Raw genomic sequence first — 17,975 nt, 5'->3', positions numbered from 1 at the left:
GTTACCTCGTTTCCTTTATTAAAATCAAAAAACGCTACTTCTCTTGCTGTTTATTACTATTACCCTATTACTATTACCCTATTACTATTACCCTATTACTATTACCCTATTACTATTACCCTATTATTATTACTATTATTATTACTATTAAATCGTTTACTTTAAATATATACTATCGAAATACTAAGACGCGTAGTTATTATTAACTCCTAGGGCTTCTTTAATAATTAGAAGTTCGATTTTATAAGTATTATACTAAAGGACCCCGAACTATAATACGGCCGTTTTAAGGAATACGGATTAAATATTATTAATTTAAAGATCGGAAAGATATATATTAATATAGCTATTACTTTAATAAGTACCTAGCTTATATAATATAGTAACTTCGAAATACTTAACCGACTCTAAAGTATTATCAATACTTTAAAAACGTAGTATAAGAGTAAGTTAAGAAAGACTAAAAAGGATATTCTGGAGTTATTAAATAAGGTAGAAAGTAGGGGGTAGTTTTTAGCTATTTAGAGGGTAATTAATATATTACGGCAGGATCGTTCTACTTAGTAACGGCTACGGCTAGCTATTATTAGTTATAAAGTTTATTACGTAATGAAGATACTCAATATTAACCCTAATAGACTAGCTTACTCGTAAAGGCGAAGATAGCCCCTAATGAGGCGGACCGGACCCTAAAGGGATAGTTTAAACTATACTATTTTAATTAAGCTAAGTATTTTATATTATTATAAGATCTACTCTAAAATATTAAATTTAGCTACTTTTAATAAGTAAAAAGTATACCCTTAGTAGCGTTTTTAAAAAACGTTTTCCTTAGATTTATATTACTAAATCTTCAACCTTAAGATTATTATATCCCTTTATAATAAGCTAAAAAACATAGTATAGCTTATTTTATTATAACTAGCCTTATTTAAAAAAAACTAGTCAACTAGTCAAGCCCGTACTACTTATAATAACTAAAATATAAATAATAAGAAGCGAGGTTACTTACTTAAGAATAAGAATAAGTCGACGCTAACTAAGCTTATAAAAAGAATAAGTTAGCTAAGTTAAAGCTACATATTAAGCTTATTTTAGTAATAAATAAAGAGCTAGTTTAGCGTTTTTAATAAGGGGAGGATAATAGGGAATTAAATAAATAAATGGCTAATATAGCCTAGTATTTTAAAAAAAATAAAGTTAGTGAAAAGTAATTTATAATAATAATAAATTATTATAACTACGTTAAAAGAGGTAATTAGGTAGATGTTATTATATTTTATTTTTTATATATTTTAGGTATATAATAAGAAAAAGCCCTACCTATTTAAAAAATTTAAAAACTTATATTACTAACTGATTTAAAATCTATAAATCTTAAATAAGTAATATAGTAGTTCTAAATAAGTACGTAAGTTATAGTAGTATTTTTATTTTTAAAAATCTTAAACTAGAGCTTAGGTTAGAAAGAATAATAAGAATAGCTATATTAATATAGTTACTCTTACTACCTTTATAAGGAGGTACTATTTTTTTAAACTAATTAAAAAATAGAATAGTAACGTCGGTATAAGAGCGACGCTAGTATATTAATTTATAACGCCGGTATGTTAATTCCCTTAAGAAGAGCATAGTTAAGTATATTAAATAGGAATATTAGAGAGAGGTTATTATTAAATAAGATAAAAAGAGAAAGTAAGGGGTAGTATTTAGTTATTAAGAAGGCGATTAATATATTGTAGCGGCGGGGTTATTAATATCTTAAGTTTAGTTAATATTAATAAGTACGGCCGGCTATTATTAGTTATAAAGTTTATTAAAGTACGTAATAAAAACTCGATATTAACCCTAATAGACTAGCTTACTTATAAAGGCGAAGATAGCCCCTAATAAGGCGTACCGGACCCTAAAGGGAAACTATTAAATATATCTCTTAAAGTATCCCTATAGGTCGATGAGTTATTAACGTCTTAGTATTTTAATAATATATTTTAAAAATAAATAATTTAATAATAATGGCGATAGTAATAATAATAGCGTAATAATAATAGATGAGAAGAGAAGGTTTTTTTTAATTTTAATAAAGAAAATAGAATAATATATATATATATATATATATATATAAGTAAAATTAAAAAGTAGATATAAAGTCGGCGCTAACTATTCTTAATAACGGTAATAATAGTATCTCCAATACTATTATTATAAGCTATTATTACTTAGAGGGCCGTAAACTTAGCTAAGGAAACATAGGCTTATAAAATAATAATACTATACTTAATATTACTATTAATCCGTAATTATAAACTTTATAAAAAGGAAAGTTTAAAAAAGTAAAAGAATATTTAAAATAAAGAAATCTAATAAAATAGTAGGAGCATTTACTAATACTATATATTAATACTATATAACCGATATTAAGAATTGCCCGAGTAGCTAGTAAAAGTAGAAATAAAAAATAAATAAGGGAATATATAAGGGGTTTTTTAATTTTTAATAAAAAGGAGTATATAATACGGGATCTAGTTACCTTAACTAATTATAATAAGTAATTAATTATAGCTTTTAATCATTAGCTTTGTATAAAACCGGCTTATATAAACTTATATAATTCGAAAGTTATCTTAGCTTTTATTATAGTAATTAAAAGATCTTAATCAATCTAGATCTTTATGAATTACGTAAGGGTAATTAAGTTAATTAGCGGTACTTTTATTAAAAGTTTATAATAGCTTTACTTTTTGCGAGTAGTAACGGCGAAGTTAAAATAAGTAAGTAAAAGCAGAAGTAGAAGTAGAAGTAGGTAATTAGTGATATCTAAATTTAGTCGGAATAATCCCTAGCCTCTTATTAGTTAGATTAGTTTAGGAAAAATAGGACATAGCCCGCATAGCTAACTAACACAGCCCCCCTAGCAGAACTTAATAAGTATAGCTTACTTTCTAAACGGGTAGTAAAAGGTCGGGAGCTAGTTTAATTAGTAACTAGGTATAGAACGTAATATATATAGTTTTCTTTAATACGTAATATATAGTACGGCCCCGGCGGATTACTCCGTTGAGGGGAAAGAAAATTATATAATATAATATACTTTTTAACTATATAATATACGTAAAATATTCTAAGTACGCGCTTAACGTAATATAATAATGTTTAAATATAACAACCGCTATTTAATTTAAAATAAGTAAGCTACCCTCTTTAGTAATAGCGCCGGCTAAAAAGGTCGATAATAGAGGTTAACTATAATAATTAACTATAATAGTTATTTATAATAATTAAAGGCGGCCCTTAACTATAGAGGTTCTAAACTTTAATAGTAATATAGAGGGTTTTAAAAAAGGGCTGAATAAGTTAATATTAATTACTCTTTTACTATACTAAAGCTTATAAAAATTCTTTTTATCCTTATTACTTCTAATATTACCTAAAGCTACTCTCTATTTGAGCTAAGTGAATTTACTAAATAAATCTACTAAATAAATTTACTAAATAAACTTATTAATATATAAACTACTACTTAAATAACTAGTTAAATAACTAGTTAAGAAGTTAGCTAGTTAAAATACTACCTTAACGAGAACCTACTCTCTTAGTATATAGTTAGTAATTAGTAAGCTAAAAATGCTTATTAATAAGTCTACCCCTCTCGGGCTAGGTACCCTTAGCTAGCTCAATATTATAACTATTATAACTAATATAAGTACGCCTAAGGATTAGTAAAGTACCTTTTAATAATACGGAATTTAGCTAAGTAATATTATAATTACTATAAATAGCTAGGCTAATATAAATATTAAGATCTAATATATTAATATTAGTTTAATTATAATAGTTATAATAAACGGGCCGGAGGTATATAGGGTTAAAGTAATAAATTAGTACTTTAAATAGCTCCTATAAGACCCCCTCAGTAACGATAATACTTATATAAAAACATAGATTATATTAGACCTAGCTATTTATATAAGCTAGTACTAAGAGGTTTTATACGTATTAGAGTAAGTAAAGCTCGCCCTATAAGTAGGTAGTAAAAGGTTAAGAGTTAATAAAAGGGAGATAATAGTTAAGTTAGTTAACTACTATTTTAGTTAGTAGTTAGGTATAGAGCGTGACTTTATAATAATAATAGCCTTAATATACTCCCTTTCTTTGTTAACCAATATCTTATTAATTGTTTAGAAAATAATATAAAGGTCTACGTAATTAGTAATAATATAAAACTTTAGGTTTTTATAAGCAGTCTTAATAAACGAGTTTATATATATACTAAAGTTATTATACTTACTAATAAAATACTAAGCTTATTAATAATAGAGGGGGATATATATATTAGCTAAGTATATAAGAACTAGAGTCTAATTAGCAAAATCTGCTTAGAGCTTTCTTTAAGTAGTATTGAAATTAATTTCTAAATTTATATAAAAGACGTATATTTATAGTTAGTAAAAGCCCGTAAGTATATGCTCGAACTTAGTAACCTCGAGCTACCAAGTAGTAAATAATTTATTAATACGTAAAATCTTATTAAGTACTATAGTTTATAAGTTATATAATCAAGTAATCATAGTAATAGCTTTTTACTATTTATAAACTAATATAAACGCTTTAATAAATTCCTTATTTTTATTAATATAAAACTTATTTTAAATTTCTATAGTACTATTACTTAGTTATTTATATTTAATATTAAGGTTTATATTCGTATTAATATAAAAAATATAAAGTTAGAGTTAAATAGTAAGTAGGACCTCGAGTAGGGCCGAGCGCAGGGTATTTTTATAATTAATAATAGTTATATATAATACCTAAGCTCTTACTTCTTATTAAATTATATTGAATAATTATATAAAAAAGTCGTATAATTTATAATATTTTAATAAGATAATAATAAAAGCGTAGTTAAATAGCGAGCTAATATTTATAGTATTAATAACTTAAAAAAGAGGTATTTTAAATTTATTAATTTTATATATATTATTAAAGCTAATTACTTACGAAAAGCGCTTCTATATCTACTTATATTATAAATAAGTCTATAGTATAGCCTTAAGTAAGTCGGGGGTTTATTTTATTTTATAAGATGTGGTAGTAGAGGCTGTGGGTTTAAATATTATAAAAAACCACTTAAGTAGAGGTCCTATTAGCGAAGTAGTTAAAGTACTACTTTTATTACTTATTATAAACGTTTTTTTATTTAAAGTATAATAGTACGTTTATATAGTTATAGATTATTATAGAGATCTTGCAAGGCTTAATAATATTATATTTTAATAAGTTATTAATAAGGGTAGTTTAGTTAGAGGAAAGCTAGTAATAAGTAGGGTAAACCGACGGGTATAGAGACGGGCCGTAGTTATAATCTCCTATTTTAATTCTAAACGTTTATTTTTTTTTATTTTAAGTATAAATAGTAACTATACTTTACTAAGGGTAACTAACTTTTTATATTTTTAATAAATAAAAACTAACGCCTTCGGTTTAATAAACTAAGTCTTAGTTATATTATAAAATATAATACGTAGCCTAGTTATTAATATAATTAAAACTATTATAGCAAACGATTATATAGGAGATTAGGCTATGAGTACTTAACTAGCGAGGCTATAATATAGGTATAGGTATATTATAAGACTAAAGCTTATAAAGTCTTTCGTAAGGGCTCTGCTTTTTAAAAAGTTCTTTTATAATACGATTCGTATATTAATTACTAAGTTATTAGTATCCTATTACTAACTATATTCTAAATTTATTATAATTACTCCCCCTTTATGTAACTTTAGTCCCTAAAGTTATTACGTAATATCTTCTTTTAATATTAATAATAAAACTATTAACGTTGTTATTCGTAATAGATTCTATAAGGCGTTAATAATATCCTTTTTTATTTAAGAATAAAGTATTATTCTTATCTCCTTATTTAACGGATATTTTATTATTATTATTTAGTAATAGCGCGCTAACTAGTTACTAAGTTAGTAATATATATTCGTAGTAAAGTATTCTAATTATTATAATATATAAGAGCCTGCTTAACCTCGTGGTTATTATTATTACTAAGCTATTAAGTATAATAAAAGATTTTTTTTTCGTTATTAGTTACGTATTTTTTTTTTCTCTCTTTTTATTCGGTAACCGTTCTACGAATTCTTTTTTATATAACTATACTTTTCTTTTTATAATATTCTAATTCCGTATCGTTTTTTAATTACGACTCTCTTACTATATTATTACTAAGTATTTATCAAAATATTTACTATTTTGCGTATTTAGGATATACTTAATATAGAGTATAATCCTAAGAAAGGCTTTTATAATATCCGTAGCGGTGCTCTTTATATATACTACTTAGCTAATATATATTACGATATTAACGAGCTTATTTATATTACCGGTACTTACGTTACTAAGTATATTATTTATTAAATTAATAAAAAGAAGTGTTTTACTATAAGTCGTCGAGTCCTCGCTAATTTATTACCGAAATATTAGCTAATAATGTTTTTTAAGTTCTTAAAGAGCTATATAGCGCTACTTAGTTTATTTAAAATACCCTTATAAAGTTTTATAATACTAAGGAGTAGGGTAGCTTTAATTTTTATAAATACGGCTACGTTCTTCATACTTTTAGTTATATTATTAATATATAAAAAAAGGTCGCTATTTATATTACTAACTTATTAGCGGGTAATAAGATAAAAAAGGTCTATCTTAAATAGGCTACTCTCTAAGAGCTCGTTACTAACTACGAGTATTTAAACTTATTAATCTCGATTATAATAAGTTATTAGTAATCGTTTAGCGAATTCTTTTTTTACTAACTTAGAAATTTTTTTTAAGCTAGTATCCTTAATATTAATAATAAAATTAAGATTATTTTCTATTTTAGTTACCTCTAGCTAGCTTATTTTTATAATAATAGCCGTATGACCGCTTTATAAAATAATTTTAACGCTCTAGCTTAGTATTATAAAAAGATTCTTAAGGGCGTTATTATTATACGTATTTAAGAGTTTTTTACTTTTCTTATTTTTTATAAACGCGTTACTAAGTTCTTAATAAATAAGGTACTTATTTATATTATTATTATATATAACGCTACCCTTATTTCTTATAGTCCCGAGACTCGGACTCTTATTAAAAAGCGTACTTTTATTACTAATTATATTTTTAATAATAATAATAAGTAGGACGACTTTAAGTTTAAGTTTAATAAATCCTAGCGCGAGGATACTAAATTTAAAAAGCTTAGTAATAACTTAGAGAATTCTTTTTTTTAATATTATAATAAGCGCTGCTATTTTAATATTAACAACTTATTAACCCTTACTTATAACGCTCTTTTTAATATAAACGAGGGTACCTTAGCCCTTAGTTATATTATTTTAAATCTTAATAAGGCTAGTATTATACTCTTCCCGCTCTAAATAAAAGCTTCATAATAGCTTAATAAGGTTATTATTTATATTAAAGTTAAAGTTATAAGTCGTAATAAGTAGTTCGACGTTAATAAGTTCTTTATAAATATTAATATTATTAAGGTCCCTTAGCTTAACTAAGACTACGAGAGCGTTACTTTAAATAACGTCCCCCGTCCCTAACTTATTATTAATAATAATAGTATTATGCCCCCTACTTTACCTCTTACTCCGCTTTTTATTATAGTTCCCGTTATATTTCTTATTATAGCTCTCGTTATACTTCTTATTATAGCTCTCGTTATACCTCTTATTATAACTCCCGTTATACGTCTTATTATACCTCTTACTATAGCTCCTATTATACTTCTTATTATAGCCTTTAACGGTAACTAAATAGCGAACGTTTTATAAACTATTATTATTAATATATATAATACTCTGCGCGACTTTAATTACCTCCCTCTTACTTATTATAATATTAATAAGGTTAATAGCCTTATTTTAAGTAGTTAGCTAAGTACGTATATAAAGCTTTTTTACTTTTTACTTACTCAGCGGATTACTATTACTAATTATTAAGTTTTAAAAGTATACGCTAGAGCCGCTATTATTATTATTAATATTACGTAAGTTACTCCCCCTACGTAGCTAGATCTTAGTAATTTTTTAGCAACGTATTATTAAGGGTTATAATATTATATTTTTTTTAAAAAAATTACGCTAAGCTAAATAAAAAGGGTTTTATAGTATATTATTAATTAACTTATTTTGAGCGACTTTTTATTACGAGCTTAACGTTTATTATTTTATTTTATATATACCCTTTTTTATAACATTCAAATTTATTAATTATTTTTATTACTTTTTAAAATATTTAATAAGCTCTTATATATTATACTTAGTAAGCTACTTAGCTTATTTAACGAGATATTATAAATTTCCTCCCTTACTTTATATTACGACGATTTTTTTAACTTCCTAAACGTCTTACTCGTTTTTTAACTCTAGGAGATTTATTATTTAGTTACTAACCGTTTGGTAATTTCTTTATAGCTTAAGCTAGGAAACTAAGAAAATATTATATATTCTCTAATATTACTTTAGTAAATATACTTAGTAAGCCTATTTCCCTACCCTTTTAGTTATTACTATTTTAATATATCTTAGTACTAGTTTATTATTTTTAAATCGTATATTCTTTATTAATAAGCCGACGACTTTTATAATTAAACTCTTTTAGGGTATATTTTTTATTATAATAAGCTACTTGGTTTTTAAAAACTTATACTTATACTCGCGTAGCCTAGGCCCTAATCTCTTTAATTTTTAAACCCTTTTTTAAACCCCCTAGATTATAGCTTTATAATTAAATATATATTTAATATACTTAGGGTAATAGCCGTATAGTATTATATACGGGGATACTTTTATAATAGAGTATTAGTTATTATTATATATAAACTCGGCCTTTTTTAGTTATATTACTTATTTATTTAGTAAGCTCTTAGCGTAAATCTTTAAATACTTTTTTAATATTTAATAAGTCCGCTCCGTTTAGCCGTCCGTTTATAAATAATACGTAGTAAATAATTAATAACGTATTACCTATTTTTTAATAAACTCTTTTTAAAATACGCTTATAAAGAGCTTATTTTTATTTATAATAATACTTTTTAGTATACTAAACTTATATTTAACTTTTTAATATAAAATATTTACTATTTATACTACGTTAAGTATCTTAATAATAAGTAAGAACTTTATAAACTTTATTATATAATAAATAATAACTAAGATATTATTATACTCTACGCCGTTATTACGAGCGCTTAGTAATAATTTTATAATAAAGTTTATAAATATTTTTTAAAATAAATATAAGAGTAGTAATAATAACTATAGCTACCCATACGGCTTATATCTTAGGGTTATAACTCCTAAATAATACTTATAATTCTTAACGTATTTTTAAATATCTTATTAAATATTTTTTTAATAGAACTTTTTTTAAATTAGTTTAAGAGTTTTTATAACTCTTATATAACTTACCCTATAATCGTCGTAATATTGATAAAAGATCTCTATTTAAAAAGACTTTATTTAAAAAATAATAAGTCTTTTTTTAAAACATAGTATACCTTATTCGTTAAGTAAATATACTCTTAGCTTACTAACCGTAATATAAACTCTTATTAATTATAATATATAGAACTCGTTTTTAGTTTATAATTTTCTAACGAGCTCTTTAATTTTTAATAAGAAATGAGAAGCGAATACCGTTTTACTTTTTATAAGCTTTTTTATAATAGGGTATAAAATATACTATTTTAATATAATAACCCTAGCTCTATCTAACTCCTTTTCATCCTTACCGGACCGTTAACGAGCGTTTATTAATAACTCTTTTATTTTTTTATTTTAAATCGTTATAATAATAACTATTATTATTTTATTAATACGCTTTATAATACGTTACTAATATAGGGGAGAGGATTCCCTATTTTTAAAATTAGTTAATATTTAGTTAAGATTATAAAGGGAGGCCTTAACTATTTAAACGTATATTTTAGTAATATTTTTCTATTTTTTAAGCTAATTATCCTTTATTAAACGTTAAGTAGTAGTTCGTTAACAAGATATAGTTTCTAAGCTAATATAGGGACGACGTTTTTATAAAGCACTTCTCCTTTTATATAGTCTAGCTTTTTAAATAAACCGTCCACTAGGTTCGTTTTCCTTAGTTAGTATTCTAAGTTAAAGTTAAATATCAATAGTTTATATATTTATTTTATAAGCTTTTCCTAAAGGTCCCGCGCCGGTATACCGATTACTTTTTTAAGTACTTAGTAATTTATTAAAATTATAAACTTTTATAAAAGGCCCTAGAAGTAATAAGCTTAGTACTCTAGCCCTTTTATTATAATAAGTAGTTTTTATTAACCTATAGCTTATTACTACTCCGTATTTATAAGCTTTTATAATTAATAAGTAATAGGTTACTATTTTTTATTAGCCTATTATAATAAGATTACTACAATAGTTTTAATTAAAGCGTCGGTTTTTACTCATATAATATATTATAGGTTTTAGTATATAAGTATAGTTATTAAAATAAAAGCGACCTTAAGTTAATTAAACGCCTCGTCTACTTCCTTAGTTTACTAAAAGTCCCTTATTTACCCCTTTTTTATTTTTAATAATACTATTATTAATATAATAATACCTAAATATTTAATAATAAACTTCTAATAAAAGTTATAAAACCCTAGGAATACTTAAATATCCTTAGTAAACTCTAGTGCTTTTTAGTTAGCGATTATTCGTACTTATAACGAGTTAATTTCGATTTTTTTAGTATAATAATATAACTTAGGAACTCGATCCTTTTTTAATAAAACGAGCACTTTAATAGTTTAGTAAAAACCCCGTATAATTATAAACGTTAGAGGACCTTTTTAATATCCTCCGTATACTACTCCTTTATTATTAAATAGATTATTAAATTATTTATATACATTATATAATAAGTATTTAATAAGTTAGCGAGCGCTTAGTAAATATACGCTTAGAACGTTGCGGGTACGTTTATTAGCCCGAAAGGTATAATAATATATTCGAAATAACTATATTAACTCTGGAACGCTATTTTTTATTAGTTTTTTTTTTAATTTAAATATAGTAATAGGCATCCCTAATATCTATTTTTAAAATCTATTTCGCTTTATAAAGCCTATTCAAGAGCTTACTAATAAGTAATAGTAAGTATTAATTTTTTATAATTATTTTATTTAGCCGTAGTAGTTTATATAGAAGCATAGCGTACTATCCTTTTTTAATATAAAGAGGATCGGTACCCTAGTTTTACTAATTAAAAATATAATATAACCGTTTACTAAGTTTTTAATAATATACGCGCAAAGCTTATTAAGTTATTTTTTACTTAACGAATAAATAAGATTATATAATAATTTAATACTTAGAATTAGGTTAATTAAGTATTTTACCCTACTATATAACTACGGTCCCTTTATTGATTACTTATTAAACATCTCTATTTCTAATTAGAGTTTTAATAATAGACTCCCTCGTAGTTTAGTTTTTATTACCCCCGTAATACTTTTTATAATAGTAATATATAATATATACGCTTTTTTATAATTCTTAATAATATAACGAGCTATTATTTTTAGTTTAGTGACTAAGATAGGCTCGTATAATTATATATTCGTTATTATATTAATACAAATACCCTCTTAGCTTATTAATAATTATAATAATAAGAGATCTACTATTCTTTTATCCTTATTAATTACGGCGAATAGTTACTAAAAAAATTTCAACTATTTATAATAGTTAATAAAGAAGAGCGTTAATTAGTAAGCTTTTTCCTAGCCTATAGCTTTATTTTAAAAGTCCCTTAATAAGGGAGTTATAGTAATAGCCGGGGTTAACCCTAAGTAGGTTACGAGCTTAGTATTAATAATATCTATCTCGGAGTATATATTTATATTAACTTTTATTAGCCTTTTAATAATACTTCGTAAAACTATTACCCTACCCTTTATATTTATTTTTATTAATACTTTCTTAATACTTAATATAAGCATATTAAGTATATTACTTATACTTACTTATTTTTTAATAAGTCGACTTTTATGACTCTTAGCTTAGTAATAACCCGTTAAACAGTTACTAACGTTAGCTTTAATTAGGAATATATTAGCTTATTATTACCCTTACTTCCTAACTTATTCTTTTAATATTTACTAAATATATAGCCTATTTTATTATATATAAAGTACTTAATATTATTATTACGACGCTTTTATAATAGCTCGGTATAAGTACTTTTATTATATAGCTTTTATAATATTATTCTTAGTAAGTCCTTAGAACCTAGCCCCTTAGAGCTCTCCTTATTCTTTTTTTTATAAAAAGGGGATATTTAACGCGGTTATTTTAATAATAAATATAGCCTCTTTTTACTATCCTTTTATAACTAGTCGCCGCCCTTTTATTAATTTAATAATTATAATTTATTAGCTTCGTAAGCTATATTACGTACTTTTTTAATTAAGACCTTATAATAAATTAGATCGTTCTATAATTAAAATAGTAGTTTAAAAAAGAACTAATATGCCTCTAATTTTTATTTTTTTTATTTTCTATACCTAGGTTATAATAAATTATTAATTACTTAGCAAAGAACTAAGTAGGGGTTTAGTTCTCTTTTAGCCTCTTTATTCTTAGCTCTTTATAATATTCTTATTTTTAAGTCTCGGGGTCTACGTATTATTAATAAATAAACGCTAAGAAGTCGCTCTAAGAGAGGGGATCTTAGAGGCTCTTTTTATAATTATACTATTACGTTTATAATAATAAGGATATTTTAAATAGGGCCTATTTAATATATTATTTTATAATACTTTTTATATAAAGCTTATTACTTATTTTTATAATAATAATTTAGTTTACTATTTAAGTACTCGTAGACTTTTTTTTAATTAGTTTATAGTTATAAAAAGGAGGCTTTTTATATTTTTATTAACCTAGACGTATTACTAACCGCTCGGTAAGTTATTAAACGAGCTCTTTATATTAATACTATTCTTAGTTTCGATTTTTAATTATTATTTTTATTATCTTATAAAAATAAGTTATTATTAAGCTTATAGGGTTTATTAAACTAACTATTTTAATATTACCCGCGCTTTTATATACGCCTTAATTTTATATATTTAGTAATTAGTTATTAATAAACGCCCCGTTTATAATAAATAAGGTCTTTAAAGTATTAATAAGGTAACTAGCTCGTAAGGGTAATTTACTCTAATTATTTTTTTTATTTAGCTCTTTTATAAATACTAATATTTAAATAGGACTTATCCTATAATAAGCTCGTTCCTCTAAATAAAATAGGGTTAAGTAGTTAACTCTAAATAGTTATAGCTTATTAATACTAATAGCTCTTTATTAATAACTAAGCGTCGTTTCGTTAACGTTCCGTTCGTTTTTATAATTTATTATTATTTATATTAATTATTTTATAAAAGTAAAAGCTTTAGAATTATAAAAGATTAGGCTATAAATACTTAATTAGCGAGGCTATAATATAAATATAAATATATTATAAAACTAAAGCTTATAAAGTCCTTTATAAGGGCTCTATTTTTTAAAAAGTTCTTTTATAATACGATCCGTATATTAGTTACTAAGTTATCGGCGTCTTATAACCGGCCGTATCCCGAATCTATTATAGATTATAAAACTATAGTTATAAATAAAGGCCTAGAGGGTAGTTATAAGGGTATTAATTAAATTAATAAGCGCGCCGTTTATAAGAGGGCTTTTAATATATAAAAAAAGAGTAGTAATATTACGAGGGCCTACTAAATTAACCTTTAGTATTAAAAGTTATAATAAATTTATTATTAATTAACTATATAATAATAACGATATAGTAATAGAGGTTAGAAATAAAAATAATTAAGTAAAAGTAAAAATAAGTAAGTAGGTAAGTAAGTAAGTAAGTAAGTAGTCAAGTAAAAATAGAAGTAAGTAGGTAGAAGTATAATTAGAAGTATACGTACTAATATAAGAGATTAGGCTATGAGCACTTAACTAGCGAGGCTATAATATAGGTATAGGTGTATTATAAGACTAAAGCTTATAGAGTCCTTCGTAAGGGCTCTGCTTCTTAGAAAGTTCTTTTATAATAAGATCCGTGCACCGGTCGCTGAGTTATCGGCGTCCTATCGCCGGCCGCATCCCGAATCTATTATAATTACTCCCCCCTTACGTAACTTTAGTCCCCAAAGTTATTACGTAATATCTTCCTTTGACGCTAATAATAAAGCTATTAACGTCGTTATTCGTAATAGATTCCGTAAGGCGTTAATAATATCCTTTCTTACTTAAGAACAAGGCATTGCTCCTGTCTCCTTATCTAACGGATGCCTTATTATTATTATTCGGTAATAGCGCGCCGACTAGTTACTAAGTTAGTAGTATATATTCGTAGTAAAGTATTCCGACCGTTGTAATATATAAGAGCCTGCCTAACCTCGCGGTTATTATTATTACTAAGCTATCGATTATAATAAAAGATTTTTCGTTCGTTACGAGTCGCGTGTTTATTTTTTCTTCCCTCTTTCTATTCGGCGACCGTTCTACGAATTCTTTTTTATATAACTATACTTTTTTTTTTACGATATTCTAATTCCGTATCGTTTCCTAATTACGACTCTCTTGCTATACTATTGCTAAGTATTTGCCGAAATATTTACTATTTTGCGTATTTAGGATATACTTAATATAGAGTATAATCCTAAGAAGGGCTTCCGTAGTCTCTGCGGTGGTACTCTTTATATACGCTACTTAGCTAGTTTATATTACGATATTAACAAGCTTATTTATATCGCTAGTACTTACGTTACTAAGTATATTATTTATTAAATTAATAAGAAAAAGTGTTCTACTATAAGTCGTCGAGTCCTCGCTAATCCGTTACTAAAATATTAGCTAACGATATCTCTTAAGTTCCCGAGGAGCTATATAGTACCGCCTAGTTTACTTAGAATACCCTTATAGAGTTCCGTAATACCGAGGAGTAAAGTAGCTTTAACTCTTATAAGCGCAGCCGCGTTCTCTATACCTTTAGCTATATTACTAGCGTATAGGAGAAGGTAGCCGCTTATATTACTAACCCGTCGGCGGGTAATAAAGCGAAAAAAGTCTACCTTAAATAAGTTATTCTTTAAGAGCTCGCTACTAACTATAAGTATTTAAACTTATTAATTTTAATTACGGTAAGTCGTTAGCGATCGTTTAGCAAATTTTCTTCTTACTAACTTAGATTTCTCTTTTTAAGCTAGTATCCTTAATACTAATAATAAGACTGAGATTATCTCTTACCTTAGTCGCCTCTAGCTAGCTTATTTTCGTAACGATAGCTATATAACTACTCTATAAAATAACCTCGACGCTCTAGCTTAGTACTATAAAAAGACTCCTAAAGGCGTTATTATTATACGTATTTAAGAGTTTCTTACTTTCCCTATTTTTTATAAACGCGTTACTAAGTTCTTAGCGAATAAAGTACTTACTTATACCGTTACTATATATAGTACTACCCCTATTTCCCGCGGTCCCGAGACTCGGACTCTTATTAAGAAGCGTACTCTTATTATTAATTATATTCCTAATAATAACGACGAGCGGGACGACTTTAGGTTTAAGTTTAATAAGTCCTAGCGCGAGGATACCGAATCTAAGGAGCTCGGTAGCGATTTAAAAAATTCTCCTTCTTAGTATTATAATAAGCGCTACTATTTTAATGTTAATAACTTACCGACCCCTACTTATAACGCTCTTTTTAGTATAGACGAGGGTACCCTAGCCCTTAGTTATATTATTTTAGATCTTAATAAAGTTAGTATTACGCTCCTCCTACTCTAAATAAAGGCTCTGCGACGGCTCGATAAGGCTATTACTCATACTAAGGTTAAAGCTACGGGTCATAATAAGTAGTTCGATATTACTAAGTTCTTTACGAACATTAATATTATTAAGGTCCCTTAGCTTAACTAGGACTACGAGAGCGTCGCCTTAGATAACGTCCCCCGTCCCCGACCCGTTATTAACAATAATAGCATTACGGCCCCTATTTTACTTCTTACTCCGCCTCTTATTATAGCTCCCGTTATACTTCCTATTATAGCTCCCGTTATGCCTCTTATTATAGCTCCCGTTATACCTCTTATTATAGCTCCTATTATACCTCTTATTATAACTTCTAACGGCGACTAGGTAGCAAACGCTTTGCGAACTATTATTATTAATATATATAATACTCTGCGCGACTTTAACTACCTCCCTCTTACCTATCATAATATTAATAAGGTTAACGGCCTTACTCTAAGTAGTTAACTAAGTACGCGCACAAAGCCTCCCCGCTTCTCGCTTACTAAGCGGACTACTATCGCTAACTATTAAGCTTTAGAAATATACGCTAGAGCTACTATTACTACTACTAATATTATATAGGTTACTCTCCTTACGTAGCTATATCTTAATAATCTCTTAGCGACGTATTACCGAGGGTTATAATACTATATCTTTTTTTAAAAAATTGCGCTAAGCTAGATAAAAAGGGTTCTATAGTATATTATTAATTAACTTATCTTTAGCGACCTTTCGTTACGAACTTAACGTTTATTATCCTATTTTATATATACCCTTTTTTTATAGCGTTCGAATTTATTAACTACTTCCGCTACCCCTTTAAAATACTTAATAAGCTCCTATATATTATACTTAGTAAGCTACCTAGCCTATTTAACGAAATATCGTAAGTTTCCTCCCTCGCCTTATATCGCGACGATTTTTTTAACTTCCTAAACGTCTTACTCGTTCTCTAACTCTGGGAGATTTGCTATCTAGTCGCCGACCGTTTAGTAATTTCCTTATAGCTTAAGCTAGGAAACTAAGAAAACATTATATATTCTCTAATACTACTCTAATAAATATACTTAGTAAGCCTATTTCCCTACCCTTTTAGCTATCGCTACTTTAATATATCTCGGCGCTAGTTTATTATTCTTAAATCATATATTTTTCGTTAATAGGCTAACGACCTCTCCATAATTAAACTCCTTTAGGGTATATCTTCTATTATAATAAGCTACTTAGCTCTTAGAGGCTTATACCTACGCTCGCGTAGCCTAGGCCCTAATCTCCCTAATTTTCTAAACCCTTTCCCGAACCCCCTAAACTATAGCCTTATAATTAAGCACATATTTAACGTACTTAGGGTAGTAGCCGTATAGTACTATATACGGGGATACCTTTATAGTAAAGTATTAACTATTATTATATATAAACTCGGCCTCTTCTAGCTACGCTACTTACTTATTTAACGAGCCCTCGGCATAGATCCTTAGATACTTTTTTAATATTTAATAAGTTCGCTCCGTTTAGCTATCCGTTTATAAGTAGTACGCAGTAGATAGTTAGTAACGCATCGCCCGTTCCTTAGCGAACTCTTCCTAAAATGCGCTTATAAAAAGCTTATTTCTATCCGTAATAATACCTTTAGGCATACCGAACTTATATTCAACCTCCCAGTATAAGATACTTACTATTTATACTACGTTAAGTATTTTAATAGTAAGTAAGAACTTCGCGAACTTTATTATATAATAAATAATAATTACGATACTATTATTATAATAAATTCGGGATGCGGCCGGCAATAGGACGCTAATAACTTAGCGACCAGTATACAGATCTTATTATAAAAAAACTTTTTAAAAAGCAGAGCCCTTACGAAGGATTTTATAAGCTTTAGTCTTATAATATACCCATACTTATATTATAGCCTCGCTAGTTAAGTACTTATAGCCTAATCTCTTATAATTCTAAAACTTCTATCTCTACGGAGTAATTAGTATAAGTAATAATAAATTACGGAAACGAACGGAACGTTAACGAAACGATACCTAGCCGTTAGTAAAGAGCTATTAATACCGACGAGCTATAGCTATTTAGAGTCGA

Source organism: Colletotrichum lupini, chromosome 5 (genome assembly GCF_023278565.1).
Source record: "Colletotrichum lupini chromosome 5, complete sequence".
NCBI classification, from domain to species: domain Eukaryota; kingdom Fungi; phylum Ascomycota; class Sordariomycetes; order Glomerellales; family Glomerellaceae; genus Colletotrichum; species Colletotrichum lupini.
This window is presented reverse-complemented; position numbering follows the sequence as displayed.